This window comes from Adiantum capillus-veneris, chromosome 22 (assembly GCF_014529385.1).
Source record: "Adiantum capillus-veneris isolate H3 chromosome 22, ASM1452938v2, whole genome shotgun sequence".
In the NCBI taxonomy this organism is placed as follows: domain Eukaryota; kingdom Viridiplantae; phylum Streptophyta; class Polypodiopsida; order Polypodiales; family Pteridaceae; genus Adiantum; species Adiantum capillus-veneris.
The window spans coordinates 99,735,207-99,758,768 of record NC_140952.1 but is presented as its reverse complement, the minus strand read 5'-3'; the positions used below and the strand labels follow the sequence as shown (position 1 = coordinate 99,758,768).

At 46.0% G+C, this 23,562-nt stretch overlaps 1 protein-coding gene across 1 annotated transcript in view; it reads right to left on the bottom strand.

The window, feature by feature from the left end:
* Positions 1 to 23,562, bottom strand: part of LOC147429902 (ALG6, ALG8 glycosyltransferase family) — a 33,540-nt gene that overhangs the window by 2,099 nt on the left and 7,879 nt on the right. The window lies entirely within an intron of this gene.

Here is a 23,562-nt window from a genome sequence, read left to right as displayed (position 1 = left end):
CAGTCTAGATTAGAAGTGATCTGGCACTTTGTGTGAGTCTATTCATAGACCGTGCATGCCCAGTCACTTAGTATAGATGCATCTCCTCTGGTTGCATAGAGCATGATCATCAGTATTCCCATCACAATCCATCAGATTCCATAAAGGAAATTTTCTATTGCATTTAACCTATTTTCCCAATTTTTTGACATTTTTCACTTATTAATTTAAGTGACTTTCCAACAAAAGTAGGTAGGGCAATTTGGGTAAGAAAATATATAGCAAACCAAAGTTAGCACTAAATGGCAGATGAGCCAGGAGTACAGCAAGCCTTTGGCAACAGGTCCTCCCCTCTCTCAGCAAGACTCCCCCAACACCCCTTGGCGTTTTCCCCTTCCATCAAGCCTAGCGTTTTTCCTCATCGCCAGCCACCTCCCTTGCCTTGGCGTTTTTCAGCAGATTCTGGACCGCAGTGCTCCCCCTTGCACATAGCGTTTTCACCACCATCAGAGGGCTGCAAATTACCAGCGTTTTCAGCTTTCATTCGCAGCAATACAGGCAGCGTTTTCAGCCCTAACGACAGCAGCATTCCAGCGTATTCCATCACAGCATTGCAGCGTTTTCAGCAGCCTGAAACAGCCCCGAAAATTCAGCAATCATCCACAACAGATTTTCAGCAGTTAGCATTTTTTGGACAGCACTTAGAACCTCTCTAATTTCAGCCCTATTGTCGTCATCGCCATCCCGGTTGTCGTCGTCGACATAGCCTAGGTTTGCATCAGTTTATGAATCATCGTTGTACCAGTTTGTGCAATCATAAGTAGACCACTCTCGCCGACGAGAGTGGGACCTTCAGAGGAGGGTTTTACAACGTCTCTGGTGTCGTATCTCTCTTCTCTCTCTATCTCTCAGTCTCATACACTTGCACGCACAGTGTCCATTCACTTTGTTTGTGATCATAGCATTCTCTCATTAAGAACGGAAGGCTCTCCCTTCCATAAGAACAAAAGGAACCTTGAGCACAGTTCGGAGCACTCATCTTGAGCAAGCGCAAACATTCATTCCGTTGCACCTTACATCCCCCCCCCCTGCGCGCCCAGCGTGTTGCTGCCCCTGCCGCCCGCTGTTCACTGCACGCTGCTTCCTGCCCCCACGCTACCCACTGCCGCCCCTTGTTCGCTTCATTGCCCACCCGCAGCACACTGACGCCCTCCTCCCCCCCCTCTCGCCATTCGCCTCCATTGTGGTGGGCTGTTTGCAGCCTATTGGTGACGGTTTCAACACACTCGCCCACGCCTCTCCAGTAGCAGACACAGAATGGCAGCCCCTGCTCCATCACAGAGGGACTCCTCAAAAGCCCTCTTGGCCGACCCCGTGGAGCCGACCCTGACTTGCGATCTTGATGGCCAAGGTTGAACGCTTGCAAGCCTCCTCGGTTATCTGCAAGATTATTGGCACTCGACCCAGCCGAGACGAGGTTTAGGATTTACTTTAAGCCCGACTTCTCTCCAATGTGGGCAAGATCACCGATGTCCGGATCCTCGAGAGAGGATATTATCAGATAGAGTTCGAGTCTCCAAAGATGACGGCCGAGGTGATATCGATTAGCCCGCTAGGTATCCGAGCAGCTCGAGCTTACTTCAGACGATGGCATCATGGGTTTGACCCTACTACAGATGTGCTTGAGGAGAAGGCCGACTTGCCTATCTCGGTCTTCTTCCCAAGCCTGAGGAGAGAGTACCTCCCTCTTCTTCCCAGTTGGTTCCATGTTTGGGACAATTCTGGAGTCACCGCACATTGCAACTTCAGTTGTGGCCAAGGCCGCATGTTTACCTACTATGCGGGTTCTTGTTCGAGACACACTCTCCCTCCCGAAGGTGATACTGTTGCCTTGTGTGAGCAAAGATTGGATCAGACAGAGTGTGGAGTATTCGGGTCACTGCTTCATTTGCAGACAGATGGGCCACTTAGCAAAGGCCTATCCTCGCAGGAGATCTCGACCCACAGCACACGCCCAGTCTCCCAAGGCTGAGCATGCCCAGCAAACAGATACTCGGGACACACAGGCTGGTATCTCGACAGAGGCCAGTGATTAGACAGCTAACGGTTGACAGCAGGTCCCTAGCCACCGCCGACAGGGACGGGCTCGCCACACTGCCTCCCTTGGTGGCCAACCTCCTGCAGCTCAGTAGCATTGGGTTCCAACAAGAAACCGTTTTGACCCCCTTCAGTAGGACCCCCCTAAGGAGGCTCCCTCCACCTCAGCTCCGCCGCCTCCACCTCCTCCACCAATCCCTCCACTCTCAGATGTCTCGTTCCGCCCCCCCTCCCCTCCCCCTCCCCCACCTCTCGCTCCTCCTCTCTCCCCGGTGGGGCCCTCAACCTCATCTCCCGACCCATCCCACACTCCTCAGACGCAAGGGATTGGACACACATCTGCAGCGAAACGAGCTTTTGGTGGTGCTTTCGCTACGAGTCACATGGCTCGGGAGGAACAGCCCCATCTAAGGCCGTCACTTTTGGTTCAGACCTCTCCTTTTGCAACAGTCCCTCAGGGTGTGACCAGCTTTGACATCCGCAAACGAAGGGACTTCTTCGATTACAGCTTCACACGCTTCCTAGGTGATTCTTCTCTTGACCTTGAGGATGCTTGCTTTCGAGTCCACGTCCTCTTCCTAGCAACCCGAGGCACTGAGGCTCTGGATACAGCGGTAGGTTTTTCCTTTCCGCTGTGCGGCAAGGATCCTACAGAGTGGACCCTGCACACAGTTCTTGACTCGCTCCAGATCCAGGACGTTGAGTTCTCACACCACACAGGGAACCTAGGGGTGACAGATCCGGTACAGACACTTTGGCCTTTAGCCAAGTTCAGTGTGACGCCATCGGATGCAGCAAGTTGCAAGCACATTGTGGTGCATTTGTTTGTTGACACTCACAACCCCCCTTGCTATGTGATTCACTCCTCCTACCCTGTCGTCAGAGCGAGAGAAAGACAAGCTGTCTGGGGGCTGAGTGCTGCCAAACATCAAAAACCCTCATGGTCATGCATAGCCGCTCCCAAGCTGCCAACTCAGCCCCGTGCACCGTAACATGGCCACCTCCGATCTTGTCAGAGGGGTCCTCTAACATGTTGAAGTCCCCCCCAACGCACCACTGCTCTGCATGCGTCAAAGACTCAACAACATGAGACAAAAACTCTCCTCGTGTACTTGCCACATTGGGCGCATATATGTTCAGGAAACCCATGAGGCAAGCCTGAACCTGCATAGTAATCCACTGAGCTCTACTTGGCACAATAATACCTCTGCCCACAATGGCCTGCTGCCAAGAATCCGCAATAGTCATACGTACCCCTCCCTGGATACCTCCAGGTCCAAATGCAGCTGACCAAAATGTCTAATAGCGACCACGCAAAATCTGACCACATCGTCTAACGCGGCTCTCACACTGATGATGCTCCTATAGCATAAGAATATCAATCTCACCGCCCACAAGGCATCAGTGAAGCTCTTGACGCAACCGACTCCTCCGACGCTGAAATTGGGGCCATCCTAATCCCTGCACATTCCATGAGACAATCCTCATGGGGTCAATGAGAAAAAACAGATGCTGCAACAACAGTCAAGTTCGCTATCTTTGAGGCCGGTTTGGATGGGGAGTAATCCGCATCCGAGCGACCTCTAGACAAGCGTGTTTGAAGTGACTGTCCCACCCAAGCACAGGCCGAGCGTGCAGCTTGTTGGGCTACATCCTCTGTCCAAGAATCCTCATGTACAAATACTATCTCGGATAGATCGCTTCTATGCCATTGACCACATTTGTGACATGGGGGGATCGGTTTGCATCCTGGGAGGAACTACTTTTTCCGACCACACCCCAGTGATCCTCACTGTGTAACAGACAGACAGAGAAGGGGGGGTGCGCTCCTACGCATCCCCGAGAGGATCTTGTTGGATCCAAGGCTTAGAGAGCGAGTGGAGGCACTTTGGGCAGAGAGTCTAGATACGCAGGACACCCCTGCTGGTAGAGTGGCCTCTGGGCTGGCAGAGCTTAGTCGCTTCTTCCTTCAAGAGTCTACAGCCAGGGAGGAGGAGACGTGTCTTCGACGGGGCATTGTCTCCTTACAGAGGATGCAGGAGCAGCATCCGGACAATCCATGGTTGGAGGAGCAAATGCAACAAGCTACGCAGGAGTTGACTAGCATTGAGGAGCGGCGTCATGAGTTTGCCTCCTATCAACAAGCATCTCAATGGACCCAGGTAGGTGATAGAGTTATTGGCGAGTTTTTTGAGACAGTGGGGCCACGCCATGCGCACACCAGTGTCAGTCAGTTGAGGAGACCTGATGGATCAGTTGCTTCAGAGCCTAAGGATATGCGTGCAATTGCTACTGACTTTTACCACGATCTGTTGTCAGCTGATCAGTCAAAGCGACAGAGAGGAGGTTTGGGCAGATGCCTTGCCTTGTTACCGAGGAGATGCGACAGAGACTTGCGCTTCCCCTCCAACTAGAGGAGCTCCATGAGGCCCTCAAAGCACTCCTGTCACAAATTGATGTTGTGGCAGAGCAACTCGGACACACACACACACACCCAAGTGATGACGTGGCTGCCTGTACGGATCTCTGCGATTCACGCTGACTGACTGACGTGGCAGCTGTTCGGAATCCCACGATTTGCGCTAACCTGCTGACGTGGCAGTGCGTACGGACTTCCGCAGTTTACGCTGACTGTACGGAATTCTGTGATTTCTGCTGGCTGATTTTGGGAGAAGTTGCTTTTGAAGTTTAATGCTTTTGGGGCTCTGCTTTTAGCATCCCTTGTAACCTTTAAATTGAACCCAAGGGGGCTCACTGTGCAGAGCATCTGGAAGCAGAGTCTGAGAGGGAGCACCAACGGGAGTTGTACTTTGCTCAAAGATTAATATAAAAAGAAATACCGAAAGGGGCGCCAGTCTTTGGGGCCAACACCTCTAGGCACGGAACTCTGCCGCGCCGTGTCAACTGTCTCTCTCTCTTTCTATTGAATTTCAATGATTATGAAGTTTCTGTTCGTGTGGTGCTATTGATTTCTCGCTTGGAGTGTCCAAACCGCTTACAGTAGTATAGAGCACAAAAAGATTCTTCTTCTACGGAGGATCCGATCCTTTTTGCAGCATACGAAGTATTTTGTGAAAGAATCTTCGTGCCCTGACTCCGAACTTATTAGCCACTCCCACCCTTCATACATAGTGCATCCCGTCTTCATCGCTGTCTTACAGGGCATAAAGCCATAAAGAATCCCATATTACATATGGATTCTCGTGCAGAATCTGACAAAGATAACACCTCTCAATGGGCAAGCAAAAGAAAAGTTGAAATCCGGCGCAAGAACTGAAGAAAAGAATGAAGATTTGGACAGATTCTTGGTGGAAAATTTTGCCAAAACAGAGTACAAACATCAACTGCACGTTGACACATCTGTGAAAATGATCAAGTACTCCATAGACCCGAGACTTGCAAACACCTGTTACCCGATTGATAAAATCTACACGAGATGGCGTGTGGCCATTGCTTCTCCTCTCAGGTCGGGAGGAAGGCCGAAAGGACAGAAGAGTGCAAAAAAGCGGAACCTGTACTCGCAGAAAGAGATGGACAAGAACTCTTGAAAAGAAGATGAACCAAAGGACCACCAGAAGATAAACTTGAGAGTCACAAAGCAGTAGCCGAGTGCGGAAGAAAAGGAAAGATGAAAACAGAACTGGTATTACATTGCGTGGGGCCCGACCCGAATCAGATGAACGAAAGTACAAAACTTTGCCGCACATGGGGCAAAGTGAAAGATCAAGAAGCCCTCATTTTCTTTGATGGAGGAGCCAAGGCCAACTTCCTTTCACTTGAATTGGCGGCTCGACTTGGAATTACGCCAAACAGGCCGTGGCCACAGGCGGAGCCAGTTCTAGCGGCACCTGGACCATTACATCAATCATTGGCAAACTTTGTTTGCAATGTCACGGGTGTTTAGGGTGAAGGGAGCGCTGGCAGCAGGAAGAGGTAGCGCTGAGATTTTTTGCAGACGAATGAGCGTGAGAGAGAGAGAGAGAGAGAGATCGTACGTAGGTCCTGGCGTGTGCTATTCGGCACACTTACTAGTGTTATGTTTTATTATTATGAGGATACACACTATAAGGGTCACATAAGTGACCCTAGGGGTAGTTCACACCCAAAGAATAAAATAATGTACAAGGGTGGCCAGAGGGCCTTTAGACCCAACAACCTCCCACTTAAAGGCCCAATGTGGTACCTGTAAGTAACTCCCACTAAGTGCAAGCAATGTTGATGTTGTGTCTTAGCAAGGCACTTAGCGAGAACACCTGCAAGATTATCATGTGTTTTGACCTTTGTCAGTGTGACAAGGCAGCACCTAGCGTATAAAATTGTACTGCACATCAATGTGTTTGGTACGAGCATGGAACATGGCATTTTTAGCCAGGCATACAGCACTCTATCACAACCAAGCACAGGAGCATGAGCTGGAAGACCAAAATTCCTCACAAGACAACGAAGCCAAATGGCTTCTTTTGAAGCTTCTGTGACTGAAATGTATTCAGCTTTTGCAGTGCTCAATGCATCAATCTCTTGAACACCAAGAAATAGCTCCACCAGCCAATGTAAATACATAACCACACCATTAGTAGATTTCTGAGTGTCAAGATCACCTGCCATGTTCGAATCACAGAATCCCCGAACAGACCATGTACCCTTTCCATAACATATGCATGTGCCCTGTGTACCTTTCAAGTACCTCAAAATGCTTTTCACTGCCTCCCAATGTGGTTTGTCAGGGTTAGACATAAACCTGCTAACAACTCCCACTGCATAAGCAATATCCGGTCGTCTAGCAACCATGGCATACATCAAAGACCCACAAGCTGATACATAAGAAATACCTTTCACAGCATGGGTAGCTGCAGCATCTTTTGGGCAATCATGCTTGCTAAGCTTTGTGTGTGGAGGTAACGGCACACCAAGAGGCTTAGCATCAGCCATATTTAATCTCTCAAGCACCTTTTTGAAGTACTTGTCTTGAGAAAGGAATAAAAGACGCTTCTTTCTATCCCTTGCAATGCGCACACCCAAAATATGTTTAGCTGTACCCAAATCTTTCATAGAGAAAGCTGAATTTAACTCCTTTTTCAAAGCATTCAAAGTTTCCTTATACTTGCCTACAATCAGCATATCATCCACATATAGGACTAGCACAATAAGACTACCATCAGGAGCCTCTTTAGTGTAAAGACAGTGATCTGCATGACTGCGTTTGAATCCATGGTTGAGCATAAAAGTAACAAACTTTTTGTACCATTGCCTAGGGGCTTGTTTCAGCCCATACAAGCTGCGTTTCAATTTGCATACCAAATGCTCTTTCCCTGGAATGACAAAGCCCTCGGGCTGCAGCATGTATAGCTCCTCATCCAAGTCACCATGTAAGAAAGCAGTAATTATATCCATTTGATCCAACTCCAAATCCAAGAGAGCACATAAAGCAAACAAAACCCAGAGCGTAGTCATCTTCATCACAGGTGAAAAGATCTCTTGGAAGTCTATGCCTTCCTTTTGCGCATAACCCTTAGCAACCGAACGTGCTTTGTACTTGGGTTTGTCATCAACACATTTGACCTTATAAACCCACTTGTTAGGAATAGCCTTCCTACCTTTGGGCAAAGGCACAAGCTCACATGTATTGTTTGCATACAGTGACTGCATCTCAGATTTCATAGCAAGCTCCCACGTACTTTTGTCTTCACAAAACTAGGCCTCTTTGTATGTAAGAGGCTCCCCTTCATTTGTCAACAAAATGCAATCCATAGATGGTTGAAACCTCTGTGGTTGCCTTCTAACACGAGTAGACCTTCTCACCCAATGATCTGTATTAACTGGTAATGGGTCTACATCGTCCGGAATGTGCACACCATCAATTGGCGGCTGATTCTCAGCATTACCTCGCTGCTTTAATTCATTTTCAGCATGTTGGTCATGTGGTATAATCTCATTTTGTGCATCTATTTGTTGTCCATTGTCTTCTGGCAATTGCACAATAGGTTACTGCTCATTTTCAGCATCAAAAGGAGTCAAATTTTCAGCCAAAGGTGGCTCTATGGCTGGCTGATCTTGCTGAAATTTGACCTTCTTTTTGTCAATGTCTACATGTGTAGTATTTTTCAACAATTTAACCTCATTGAAAACTACATCTCGGCTGCGTATTATCTTCCTGTACTGAGGTATCCAAACTCGGTAACCCATCTCTCCCTCATCTCCATATCCCATGAAGATGCGCTTGATAGATTTCATGTCAAGTTTGATCCTCTGATCAACAGGTACATGCACGAATGCATCGCAACCAAAGACTCGTAAATGGTCATATGAAGCCGGTTTGCCAGACCAAACCTCTTCAGGGATGCCAATATCTAACGCACGATTCGGAGAGCGATTGTGCACATGAACTGCAATTTTAAGAGCCTCTCCCCAAAAGTCTTGAGGGCGATTAGCCGTGGACAACATGCATCTCACTCTCTCACAAATTGTGCGATTATATCTTTCAGCCACACCATTAGATGATAAATTATAAGGGGTTGTCAATTCCCGCTTAATACCATACATCTCACAAACACTGTTAAACTCACGTGATACATACTCTCCTCCATTATCAGTCCTAATAGTTTTTAACTTCAAGCCCTTTTGTGTGGTCACAAATGCATGAAACCTTTTAAATGAGTCAAGTACATCACTTTTACTTTTTAGTACATACACCCATGTCTTTCTACTGTGATCATCAATGAAAGACACAAAGTACCGTGCACCTCCATGTGAATTCACAGGCTTAGTGCAAACAGCAGAATGCACTAAATCAAGAACATGCAATTTGCGAGCGACACTAGAGGAATAAGAGAACTTCACTTGCTTTCCATAGATACAATCATTACAAAAATCAAGGCCAGGGCCTTTTACATCAAACTTCCCCAGAGAGGAGAGAACATCAAGCCCTTTTTCACTCATATGGGCAAGCCTTTTGTGCCAAGGCTCTTGTGAGAATGAACTTCAGCCACATCCAAAAACTTGCCAGGTAATGCCTTGCAATGTAAATAATAAAGAGTTCCCTTCTTACTGCCCTTTACAATCAGCATAGAGCCTTTAAGCGCTTTCCAAGAGCCACCACCAAACATAGTGTGATAACTCTTCACATCTAGCTGCCCAACCGAAAGTAGACTTTTCTTGATGCCAAGTACATACCTAACATCATGCAAAATCAGCTCTTGACCATTTTCAAGCGCCAAGTGTATAGTGCCAACGCCCTCAATCTCACATGCATGGTTATTGCCCGAGTAAACTTTTACCAAGACTACCTGTAGTGTATGAAGCAAAAGACTCCAAAGATGGAGTAACATGAAACGAGGCACCACTATCTACTATCCATGATTGTGATAATCATCATGAAGGCATGAGTCAACAACAAGTGCATCATCCATATCAACAATTTCTTCAATGACAACACTCGAAGCAACATTTGACTTCGCAACTTCTTTGGAAGAAGAACATCACTTTTAGCATCACTAGAATCCTTCTTCTTCTTGCCCTGTTGTTTCTTTCTTTCAACTTCCTACCTGTAGTACCTGCAATCGGGCTTTTTATGCCCTTTGCATCCACATTGATAACATGTAACATCATGGGACTTACCCCTACTCTTACTCATGTTCTTGCCTCTATTGTTTGCATTATTCTCCTTTTCAGACCTGCCTCTTACATTATACGCTGACCCGTTGCTTTCACCGTTGGTCTTTCTTCTAATCTCTTCATTGAAATTAGAACCTCGTACACCATCAAATGTCGCTCAAAAAGACAACCAAAGCTTCCCAACTGTCACGCAAAGTCATCAATAAGAAGATAGCCTTGAGTTTATCACCAAAAGGCTGCAAACCAGAGTCTTGCAATTGACTCAAGACACCTGTGAAAGCACTCAAGTGTTCAGATGCAGGCTTTGACTCATCCAACTCCATGTTTACAAGCTTTCGCATAAGATGCACTTGATTCACAGGAGTTGTGTTCTCATACGTATCTGTCAATTTCTTCCAGATAGCATAAGCAGTAACAAGACGCTTATGTCCGTGAGCACATCATCAGACACCGCCATCTTGATGTAAGCAATTGCTTTCTTGTTAAGCCTAGCCCAATCTTCATCTTACAAAGCTACAGGTTTCACTTCCAAAATTGCATCATCACAATCTTTCAAGAATAGGATTCCCTGCATTCTATCTTTCCACAAGTCAAAGCCAAAGCCGTCAAACCATTTGATTTCAAGGAGAGACTTCGACTCACTGCTTGTAGACGCATTAGAGGCCATTTCGGTGCAAAAAGACTCGAAAATTCACTGCTGTATTTTTATGACAGCAGGCTGAAAACTAAGATTTTAGCCTCTTACGGGGTCAATACCCAATGTAGAAGAGCAAGGCATGGTAATACTGTGTTACCAGCACTTTACCACAAGTATATAACAGTAAAGAAGGATGAATTTCAGCAATAAAATGTAACGTGACACATCCAACCCTATGTGTCCGTGAACGCTTACAGCATGATCCAATCAGTCTAGATTAGAAGTGATCTGGCACTTTTGTGAGTCTATTCGTAGACCGTGCATGCCCAGTCACTTAGTGTAGATGCATATCCTCTAGTTGCACACAGCATGATCATCAGTATTCCCATCAGAATCCATCAAGGAAATTTTCTAGTGCATTTAGCCTATTTTCCCTTTTTTTGACATTTTTCACTTATTAATTTAAGTGACTTTCCAACAAAAGTAGGTAGGGCAATTTGGGCAACAAGCATCAGCGTTTTCAGTTTTCAGCCCTTAGACACCGCAGATAAAGTCTCGAACCTCGCAGATCTCACCTTCCCACAAGAGTTCCTCGCCACACGGTCAGTTTCCACAAGGTTTACAGTTTCAACCCTGAAAACGCAGATTTCAGCATCTGGGTTTTCAGCGCGTCGTCGTGATCGTCGTCATCGACATAGAATCAAAATTCAGCAAATAGAAGATTTGCAAATTTCAGTCCATAGCGTTTTTGGACAGCAGATAAAAGATTGCAGATTTCAGCCCTTAGGTCGGTGTCGTCATCCCCGTCGTCATCATCGACATAGCCTAGACTTGCATCAGTCTCATGCATACAGTTTGTACCAATTTGTGCAATCATAAGTAGACCACTCTCGCCGACGAGAGTGGGGCCTTCGGAGGAGGGTTTTACGTCTATGGTGTCGTATCTCTCTTCTCTCTCTATCTCTCAGTCTCATACATTTGCACACACAGTGTCCACTCACTTTGTTTGTGATCATAGCACTCTCTCATTAAAGATGGAAGGCTCTCCCTTCCATAAGAACAAAAGGAACCTTGAGCACAGTTCGGAGCACTCATCTTGAGCAAAGTTCAAACATTCATTCCGCTGCACCTTACATAAAAGCTGAAATTTCAGCACACAAATAGGAAATACAATCCTTGCATGAATACTCCCACTTTAGCAGTATAACCAAAATGCATATGCATCAACCTCAAATCTGCAAATGGATTAAAAGCTACTGCTGAAAATACACATCAACTCAATGGCAAGCATCCCACATGTAAGATACATAAATGTGCGCTACATAAACTTTTCGATGCGCATAAACCGAGTTTTCACGTAATTTCTTGAAAAACTCAAGAATAAACCTCAAATTCTCTACTCAAACTGTCCACAAATTGCAATACATGCACAAATATCTGCAAAATAGTGAAATTTCAGCAAAAGCCTCAAATTTTGACGGCCTAATTTCTGAAATTTCAACAATTTCAGCAAAAGCCCCAATTTTTCCTCAACCTGTAAATGCAATTTCCACCTGTAAAGCATCAAAATGCTGTGAAATTGCTGAAATTTCAGCCACCTGTAAAATCCCCCTTTCTTCTGTGATTGATTTTGCCTGCTACTCCCTGCTGTATCGCGAAACGAGACCCTCACAGTCTCAAAGCTTCATCAAGAGGCTGTGGGCTGTAGTGAGAGGAAAGAGAAAGCTAAAAATCGTAGAGAGAGAGAGACCGGGTTGAAATTGAAGAGAGAGAAAACGCCTGTTGTTTGCTCCCTGACGCGGAAACGTACGCGAAGCTGTGCTCTAATACCAGTTTGAAGGGAGCGCTGGCAACAGGAAGAGGTAGCACTGAGATTTTCAGCAGACAAACGAGCGTGACAGAGAGTGAAATCATATGCAGGTCTTGCCGTGTGCTATTCGGCACACTTACTAATGTTATGTTTTATTATTATGAGGATACACACTATAAGGGTCACATAGGTGAGTTAAAGGAGTACGAGCGGAAGTGCGACGCGAGAGAGAGTGCGAGAAGAAGAGCACGACGATATGGTGAACTCGCTCTACTGTAATGCGTAGAGCATAGTGAGTTCTTATTAGGTTTTTACAAAAGAATATGTGTACATACCTGGCGGCCCGCCCACTCACCTGGGCGACCACATTGGGCTTTATACCCCAACAACCTCCCACTTAAAGTCCAATGTGGTACTTTAAGTGTGAGAGAAGCTAATATACAAGAGATGTAGAGAAGTGATGTACTACCCTACACCTAACTGCTTGCGAAAATGCGCAAAGCTCTCTGAGGGAAGTCCTTTTGTAAGTAGATCAGCAGGATTTTCTGTGGTGTGAACTTTGACAAGTTGAAGTTGCTTATCCTCGAGCATTTCCCTGATGAAATGATACTTCACATCCACATGCTTTGTCTTTGAGTGATAAACTGGATTGCGAGCCAATTGTATAGCACTTTGACTATCACAATATAACACAGGCATCTCTTCTTTGATTCCCAAATCTGTTACTAGTCGATTAAGCCAAATTGATTCTTTGCATGCCTCTGATGCTGCAACATATTCAGCCTCTGTAGTAGACTGAGTAACACAATCTTGTAATCTAGAACGCCATGATACTGCTCCACCAACCAATGTAAAGACATACCCTGACGTAGACCTTCGGTTGTTTAAGTCACCTGCATAATCTGAGTCTGTAAAACCCTTTACACTTAGCTCCTGACTCCAATACCATCTACGCATACTCTTTGTAGCTTTCAGATATCTCAATATTCCTTTCACTACCTCCCAATGTTTCTTGCCTGGGTTTGACATGTATCGACTTACTACTCCCACTGCAAATGCAATGTCTGGGCGAGTAGCAATCATTGCATACATTAAACTACCCACTGTAGAAGCATATGGAATCTTATCCATTTCAGCCTGTTCTTCCTCAGACACAGGACAATCTTGTTTGCTAAGTTTCACATATGGTGGCAATGGAACACTCAATGCCTTTCCCTTCTCCATATTGAAACGTTGCAAAACCTTGTCAATATACTCTGTTTGAGATAACCAAATCAACTTCTTTGATCTGTCTCTCTCAATGCGCATACCAAGTATATGACTTGCCTCACCCATGTCTTTCATGTCAAACGATTTTGCCATCTTTGACTTCAAAGCTGAAATTTCTTCTAAGTGCTTGCCAGCAATCAACATGTCATCCACATACAAAATAAGGATCAGCCAACTGCCATCCTTAGCTCTCTTTGTATATAGACAGTGATCGAACTCACTACGTTTGTAGCCTTGAGAAAGCATAAACTTGTGGAACTTATGGTACCATGCCCTCGGTGATTGTTTTAAGCCATAAAGATTCTTTAACAATTGGCATACCCAATCTTCCTTGCCTTTCTCAAAAAACCCTTCTGGCTGCTGCATGTAAATTTCCACATCTAAATCACCATGCAAGAACGCTGTCTTGACATCCATTTGGTGCAACACCAAATCTAATATGGCAACCAATGCAAGAAAGCATCTCAATGTAGTCATCTTGACCACCGGAGAGAAGACTTCATCAAAGTCAATACCTTGTTCTTGCTTAAAGCCCTTGGCAACAAGCCTTGCTTTGTACTTTGGCTGACTATCATGAGCGGTGATCTTATACCTGTAAACCCATTTACAAGGTAGAGCCTTTTTGCCCTGTGGTAATTTAACTAGCTTTCATGTCTGGTTTTTATGCAGAGCTGTCATCTCTGACTGCATGGCCAATTGCCGATTCCCGGAGTCCTTCATTTGCACTCCTTCCTTGTAACATGAAGGCTCATTGCAATCAGTCAACATGACATAGTTCATAGATGGAACAAACCTATCAGGAGGTCGCGTGATACGTCCAAATCTACGCACAATCGGTGGCTCAGGCTCAGCCACAACTTGTGGTTCCAATCTATCCTGTCCTTGCTCCTCTTGAGCCCTGACATTTTGTCTTACACGTGCAGGTCCATCTTCTTGGAAGACAACTCTTCTAATCTCCTCAACCCTCTCTGGTTTAGAATGATATTTGGATTCATTAATGTGAACATCGTTGCTGCGGACAACCGTTCTGGATTCGGGATCCCAAAGTCTGTACCCCATCTCACCAGAATTACCATAGCCTAGAAAGATGCACTTTCTACTCTTTGGCTCAAGTTTGTTCCTTAATTCCTTTGGAACATGAGTATATGCCTCACAGCCAAAGACTCTGAGATGCTTGTATGAGGGCATTTTGTATGATCATACCATCTCTGCCACCACTGAATCCTTCTGCAAAACCTTGCTAGGAGATCTATTTATAAGATGAACAGTTGTTGATACAGCTTCAGCCCAAAACCCATTTGGCAGCTGTGCATTAGACAACATACTTCTGACCTTCTCTTGTATGGTCCTATTCATCCTCTCAGCAACACCATTTTGAGGAGGATTGTAAGGAGCAGTAAGTTCACGTTTTATACCTTTTGACTCACAAAAGTCCTGAAAGGCCTTTGAAACATACTCTCCACCATTGTCAGTGCGTAAGCATTTAAGCTTCTTGTCACTCTAATTCTCCAGAAGTGTCACAAACGTTTTGAAAACACTAAACGCTTCATCCTTGTGCTTGAGAAAGTAAACCCATACTTTCCTCGAGTAATCATTCTATAAATGTCATAAAGTAAGAAGCTCCCCCTAGAGATAGGTTAGGCATAGGTCCACACAAATCACTATGGGCAAGTGCCAACTGTGTATCTCTTCTACTGCTTCTATGCTTATGTGGCTGCTGTGTTTGCTTACCATACAGACAATGTTCACAGAATTCAAAATCATTAAATGACAAGCCAAGCAAATAACCAGAACGAGACAAGATTTCCATTCCCTTCTTGGACATATGTCCTAACCGGCTATGCCACAAAGAAACGTTTGGCTGCTCTGTTACATTGATTACATTTTTAGAGACATTTGATACATAAATCATGTAAAGTCCTCCAGACTTTACTCCATGTGCTACTGTCATAGAACCCTTGGATATCTTCCACATGCTCTGTCCAAAAGTGGTGACGTAGCCAACATCATCAAGTAAACCTGTGCTGATCAAGCTCTTTGTAATTGCGGGAACATGTCTCACATTCCCTAGCCGAACATGATCTTTAGTGGTCACATAAGAGGTAAACCACTCCTTGTTTGGAGACACATGAAGTGATGCCCCTGAGTCTATAATCCAGTCACTCAGTGCATTTCCATCAGATGCTGTAAGAAGAGCTGAGTCCATTGTATTCTTCAAGAAGTAGATGTCTCCTGACACTAGACTGTCATCCTCTGCAACAGTGTTTGTCACATTTATTTCTTGAATCTTCACTGAGGACTTGTTCTTCTCACCATGGTCTTCAGCTTTCTCTTTGCCTTTTTCTGCTTTCCATTCTCTGCAGTCTCTTTTCATGTGACCCTTCTTGCCACAATGGTAGCATTCTATGTCACTCTTGCCTTTAGCACTGCGGGACTTGCTACGAGACTGATTCCTCTTTCCACCTTTGTACTTTTCTTTGGTCCTTCCCCTGACAACTAAGGCTGTTCCTTTGCCTTTGTCCATTGTCTTTCTGTTGGTTTCTTCAGTAAGCAGACCATCTGGAGGTGCAGAATTACTCAAAGCTGTGCGAAAAGTGTCCCAACTTTCCGGCAATGTGATCAACAGGAACATAGCTCTAACAGGTTCATCAAACTTGACACCTTGAGCTGACAACTGACTATAGATTGTGTTGAATTCATTCAGATGATTGGACATAGGTGTCCCTTCTTTCATCTTCAAGTCAACAAGCTTCTTAAGCCAGTATACCTGTGAAGCTGCACTCTGCTTCTCATAAAGATCACTCAGCTTTAACCATACTTGATAAGCCGACATCTCGTCTACTACATTGAAGTAAACGCTTTCTGCCAAAGTCAACATAATGGTAGAAAGTGCCAATTCATCCATTTCGCTCCATTCATCTTCGTCCATATCTTCTGGTTTTATCCCCTTGAGCTTTATAGGTTTTATCTGCTTCTTTTGTACCAACACGCGCCAAATCTGCTTCTTCCACAATGGGAAATTGGTTCCATCCAGCTTCTTGATATTGTAAAGAGCAGTGTCCTGTGATCCAGCCATAGCTACGCTTCACAGTAGTTTATTTTCCTGGGAAAAATTCGGCAGAGTTTTCCCTGTAAACTGACCTCTGAACCAATATCAACCTGTCAAATAAACCAAGAAAGCTTCAGATTCTGCATAAATTTCGACAAAGTCTCCTTTGTAAAATGGCTCTGGTGTACTCAAAAACAGACCAAAAACAGCTCAAAAAACCACTGTCTCTCTAACACTGTAAGTTGTGGGTAAACCTGTCCTGCACCTGTACAGTCTCTCACTGTCCTGTCACTGTCCTGTAAGCATAGACTGCAACAATGCCTCAACGGCAGTAAAGCAAAGATGCAATCCCAACTGTCTAACTCACAGTCAATACATCCTAGCTGCCTATCTAAGGGTGCTCGAGGGATCGCTCCGAGACCTGTATCACCGAAAGGATCTCAACATTCGAGAATCCCCCAGCTCAATAAAACCTCACTCGACCCTCAACAAAGACTTTAGTAAATCTGACAGTACATGGACTTCCCACAAAGTCATACATCCACAAATTTCCCACTATATGCTGTAACCGCTGCGGCGGTTGTTTGCTGCGTGACTCACAGCCAGCAAATCCTCAACAGACATACATCGTCTCTGACAATACATCCCATGTGGAAGTACCTGCAATGTCATGATGAAATCTGGAATATCAAGCAGCAAACACAAGCTACCTGATGAACTAGTGGATGTCGCCTACAATCTGTGTGTAGATGCGCCCGTGTCGTATGTGACACGCCTCCAAGAACTGTGAGCCGTCCTTCGATGTGTAGACTGTCACCAACGTGTGACTACTATCTATCCTTTTTGTTGATTTCTTTCTTATTATCTATTTACTTTCACTTTTTGGAAACACCCCTCGGGAAATCTAACTGCCCTGCATTGCATAGCTAGTGTGGAACTATCCAGAGGGAGTCCATGCCTGAGGGCAAGAGAGCACTAAGGTTGGACAAGGACTATGGTTAGCCAAGTGGGGTCATTGACTAGCCAAAGTGGAATCCTTTGCTACAGAGGCTACATTTCAGTTCTGGATGTGGCCGCAGTGTACAAAGAGGATCGGATGACCTAGAAAGATACAATGACAGCATCTCCTAAAATTTAGGGAACTGCTATTTTGGGACTTGAAAATGTGTTGACGTCATTACCTCCAGAATGACAAAGGGAACATTTTCTTGCTCTGCTGCAAAGTCAACTGACGCACCAGTTGAGATATTTTTAGCCGGGAATGCCCAAAGTCGGAAAATGTGCCATGTGGCACTCTGTGAGCATTCTGCTACTCCTGGCCAGAGAGGGGGACGCCTAAAATGAGAGAGGAGGCTGATTTTCAGAATTTGTCACAGGTTAAGAGCTATGGAGTATTTGCTTTCCCTCCTATGTACAGTGCGGTGCCAAGAGTGATGCCCTGCACGCTACGCACTGCCCTCTCTCTCCCCTTTGGCAGTATGTTATGCCCCTCTAGTGGGCTCTTCATTTGACCAATGTACAGTTGTGTGGGTTCATGCGCGATTGCCGAGGCAAGAGCCTCTTGCACAGGTACTGGATTAGCTGGCGGCTAATCCCCCCGCAGGTACAGGTGAATTCGGAGAGGTTTCACGCTAGAAATCTCGTCCGATTCAAAGGGCAAGTAGCCCTACAGGTGCGGGAGCTCGAGGACTTGCTACGGATGCGACCGGCACGCGAAACGGAGCCCGAAACAGTGAATTACAGCCTGCTGTGTATTTTTGCAGGTTTAGGGTTTTGGCCCTAAACGGACCCTAATACCCCCAGGAGGTTCGGGGACGCAAGGGGACCGCTGTACAGGCGATCTGGTGCATTTTCAGGGCTGAAAACAGAGAATTCAGCGTGCTGCAGATTCTCACCAGGTTTTGCAAAGTGCCCGTATGCGTCGGGAAAGTCAGTCAATGCGTGGGAATACTAACTGTGAAGGGTCCTAGTACAGTTATGCTGCCGAAATCAGGCCGGAACAGTTGAAATTCAGCCAAGTTTGTGCGGGGCAGCTTGTAGGGATCCACAGCATTTATTCCCTCTTTTGAACAATAAAGAAATACCGAAAGGGGCGCCTAAGTTAGGGGCCAATCTGGTGTCGGTCTTCTCATACAGGTGCATTCTAGCATCTGTATCCCATTCCCCTCTCTTGTGTCACTATAGCGCAGGTATAATAGACGACTAATAATGGGTGAAAGCTAAATCAAGGTTTGAAGTAAAGTCTACCTCCCTTTTTGGATTAGACAGCCACAAATCAGCACTCTGGGAGTGCCAATATCTCAGCACCTGCAGTCGTAGGTCGAAACCCCAAATTTGCAGAGTCGGATCTGCACCCACCGAGACCACGTAGTCGAAAATGGCCTGCGCAGAACTTTGTCGAAGCCAAACGGTGGCCGAGATGACCTCAGAATGAAAATCTGAGAACACCGAGCCCTTCAAGCTCACACACAGGATTTGGGGCCGTGTCTTCGCCTGTCGAATCTCACTCCAATCTCAGCAGGTGACTCTAGCTTCCTGCAGTGCTGTCCCGATCCTCGATCTGAGCTCTGATACCAGTTAAAGGAGTACGAGCGGAAGTGCGACGCGAGAGAGAGTGCGAGAAGAAGAGCACGACGATATGGTGAACTCGCTCTACTGTAATGTGTAGAGCATAGTGAGTTCTTATTAGGTTTTTACAAAAGAATGTGTGTACATACCTGGCGGCCCGCCCACTCACCTAGGCGACCACATTGGGCTTTATACCCCAACAGGGTCACATAAGTGACCCTAGGGGTGGTTCACACCCAAAGAATAAAATAATGTACAAGGGTCGCCGGAGAGCCTTTAGACCCAACATAGAACACAAGGATTGTTATATCATGCCTTTGGAAGTGTGTGATGTCCTCCGAGGAATCCCTTGGTACCACAAGAACAACGCCGTGGTTGACTATCGCGCTAAGAAAGCGACTTTGATAAATGAAGGGCAAAGAGATTGTACTTGGTGAAATTCAGTTTCTTTACTCAATTTTCTTGAGAGAACTGAATGATGATTGAAGATCGAATATGTTTGACCTCGAAAAAGAACGACAAGATTTTCTGCAATAGGGGTGACTGTTTCTAAGGCGTACAAAGCGAGTTGCCTCCTTTACGTCATGAAGATCACATCGACCAAAGAAAGGAGGGGGCTAGCTTGGGAGATATACTCTCCCAGACACACACACACACTCTCTCATTGTGTGAAGTGCAAAGTGCAAGAGCTCCATCTCCTTCTCCAAGCTTGTTGAGAAGTTGAGAGCCTACACCAACACTCTTGGCTATGGAATGCAAATCCAACCAAGAGCCATGCTCAAATGCTTAAGCTTGCCATCTTCTCTATCTTCATTACTATGCTATTATGTATGCTAACAAGAAGAGTGATGATAAGTGAGGAACTATTTCTTTCTCCTATGAATGTTACAGAGTTAGCCGAGGCCAAAATAAAGAAACGATGAACCATAACAGATTTCCACATTACGAGGATCAATGATATACTCGACAGACTACACAATTCTACTTGCCGAATTGATATGAAGAGTGATTATCATCAGATCTGTATTGCTCCTGGAGATGTCTACAAGACAGCTTTCAAGACGACTTTTTGGATTTTCAAAGAGTATCGATCATTTGTGGGTTTTCCAAACACTGAGGAAGCATAAATTGCTTATAAATGTGAAAAGCAGCGAGTTTTTCTTGCCTGAGATACATTTCTTGGGACACATCGTCTCAGCAGAAAGGTTACAGATGGATCCGGCCAAAAGTGACACTATCCGCGATTGGCCAAACTTGAAGAATGTTCATGAAGTTAGAAGCTTCTTGGGCTTGCATTCTTACTATTGGCGGTAATACTTTGGCATGCACGTTTTGGTCATCTGAATTTTGCCAGTCTGCTGCGTTTGCAGAAATCTGATATGGTTGCTTCTTTGCCGCCTCTTGAAGCACCTGTCAAACATGTTTGTGAAGGATGTATTTTGGATAAGATGCAGTGTTCTAAGTTTCCAAAGGATGGTTCAGTTCGCACCACATGCAGTTTGCATCTTGTCACAGTTTCACTTTCAGATTGTCCATGTTCAAGGACAGAAAAACTTAGTGGCAGATGCTTTGTCTCGGAAGCCCCCTTCTTGGCTATTTCCGCGATCCACCATAGAAGCTTTGAGGATATGGTTGACCAGTACACCACCGATCTAGATTTTTCCGATGTGTTTACTCGGATACAGAACGGAGAGATAGTGGCAGGATATTCCATACAAGATGGCTACTTGATGAAGAAAACAATGTTGTGTGTTACACAGCCGTTCATGGAAAAGGTTTTGACTGAGTGCCATTGTCCACCTTTTATCGGTCATCGTGGCATTGAATCTTGATACCACCTTGAAAGGTGTGGAGCGTTATTTTCTTTAGACCGAGACTCAAGAAGGATGTGAACACCTTTGATCGCAGTTGTTTCGTATGCCAGAAGGTCAAGTTTGACAGGCATAAGGATTACTACAGCCTTTACCCATTACACCCGCCCCTGGGAAAGTATTGCAATGAATTTCATCTTTGATCTCCCGAAGACACAGAATGGGCATGATGGCCTTTGGACGGTCATCAACAGATTCAGTAAGCAGGCTCACTTCTCTGCAGTAAAGAAGACAGTTAAGCCCGATCCTTTGGCGAAAGTCAACCCTAAACTTACTAGCCACTCCCACCCTTACTTCATCGCGCATTGGGCGCGCTCCCGTCTTCACCGTTGATGTCTTACACGGCATAAGCCATAAAGATCACTTACAAGAGAAGGATCCAAGATTTGTTTGGAGCTGCTGTTTTTCTCAGAGGCAGTGCCATGCAGATGTTGATAGCTACCAAGCAGCATACTCCAAGTACTTGGCAAGCTTTCAAGAAAATTTTTGCCCGAAGTTATATGGTTTCTGACATCTTCCTTTGGAGTGCAACTTCTGGCAGAGTGGGGTATCCTGAAATGCTTGCCATGGAAACCCTAGCAAATTATAACTTGAAATTTCTCAACATCTCTTCACGAGCAGATGACCTTGGAGGTCCAGTGCAATTGCTATCTTGGGACTACCATCGCCGCCAAAGAAAACATTGTCTGTCCAAGGGCTGATGGACCATGCTGTGCTCGGCTACGACCTTATGGAAAGAATCTAACCCTAATTTTTGGTGCAAGTTTCAGGATGGAAAGTCAATCGACTTTTCGAGCTCGACTGATGTCGAGATTGCTTTTTAAGTTTGAAATCTGTTTGACAACTTATTTGGTGATCCTGTTTGAAATGGCTGGTATTTGTTTTGAACCTGTCTTGGTGCCGATTTGAATTGTTTGACTCTGGTTTTAATACTGGTTACATTGATTGGTGATTTTACTCTCGGGTGAGAAGTGAGAAATACTGTTTTCGTATCGTTTGAACCTCGAAATGATGCAGGCCGATGCCTAGGGAGTGTTTGGTTGTATGCTTGTAAAATAATTGTTGTTGTGACTCCCGGCCCGGACCTGGATGGTTATGCGGGAGGAGTATTAAGAAGTCTGAGCGGTGGTTACTCTCAGCACCTCCAAACGACGCATGCTACGGTATAGGGGCGTTTGGTTGTAAAAGGCCTCTATATCTCCCGGCATGGACCTTGTTAGGTTATGCGGGAGGAGTGATGAGAGAGTCGTTGAATATCTCCCAATCCGGACCTTGTTAGGTTATGCGGGAGGAGTGTTTTTTTTTTCCGAGAAAAAGATCCTTCTATTAGTTAATGAAACAGCCCATAGGGCTACAACCACCTCTTCAAAAGAGGACTACAACAACCATGATGGGGAGACTCTCCCAATGAAAAAACCAGCATATGTACAATGGGGCTAAATCAAGAAATGGGGGCAGGGATAAGCCACACAGGTGGTCGGTAGTGCCATCGGAGTATACCCTGGACCATGGTGTAGAAAGGCCCAAGACGCCACAGTCGAAGGAAAGCCTCTCTGCGCTCCCGCATGCGGTCGGAGCTGCCCTGTAGTCTCTCAAGCTGTCCTCTGAGAGTGTGGATCAGCTCTAGCCAAAGATCGCGAACAGTCTCTACTGGTGGCACAGGACGAGCCTCAAAGATGTAGAAGCAACAGGCCTGCCAGATGAACCAGAGTGTCACGCCACTGATGAGCTCCCAACACTCCTCTCTCTCACTGCACCACTCCTGTGGAGTAAGCTCTGTGGCAGGCTGGAGTGTAGGTCGCCCCTCTTGCATCACTATCATCCTGCTAGTGGAAGATAGCTCAAACTGAAGTGCCGGCCCCGTGAGGGTGGACCAAGCCGCTGCTCCCCAAGTGTATTGTCAAGCCGTGGAAAGAGCAGGCATCAGCCGAAGAACTTGAAGCCACACTTGCTATGCCAAAGGACAGTCCCAAAGACAGTGACGCTGACTCTCCACAAGATGGTCACAAGATGCACAAGCGGCCGAGAGACCACTATGCACTAGCCAGCTCCCAACTGCTGTAACTCTGTGTGCGACCAGCCCCACTGAAGCAAGGTGACTCACCTCAGCTATCTGGAGTCCCACAACCTCTCCCAGAAGGCTGCCAAGAACTCGGTTGTGAGACCCTCCTCCTGCCAAAGAGGTGCTGCAGCGGGGCGGGCCTCTCTCTGTGCTGCTAGTATATGATGTCCCAATCGAACAGTGTACTGAAAGAACAGGACACCTGGGTGGTCTGAGAAGAGAAAGGGTCCCTCCAAATCCACTCACCAGGATCCCACTGTACTCGTGCCAGTGGACAGCACTCCCAAGCCCACAGCCTCCGGTGTCCAGTCTCAAGAGCTGCTCGGTCAGGATCGATGACACAAGTCCTCCCACAGATGCCCACCACTCGGATCCTCTGAAAACAGCACTCTGCCACCTGCGGGGCCTCTACTGCAACTCACTGTAAGCGTGCTGTAAGCGTCCCTCACCCTGTAGCTCGAAGAAAAGGGATGGAACAGTCTCTGAGCAGGCCCTGACTGAGATGAGAACCTCCAGTCGTGTGAAGGCTCCCATCCACCTGGGTGCTACTGGCTCGAGAGGCGTGAGCCACTCAGCTGGAACAGCCTCTGAGATGTCCTGGCACATGCT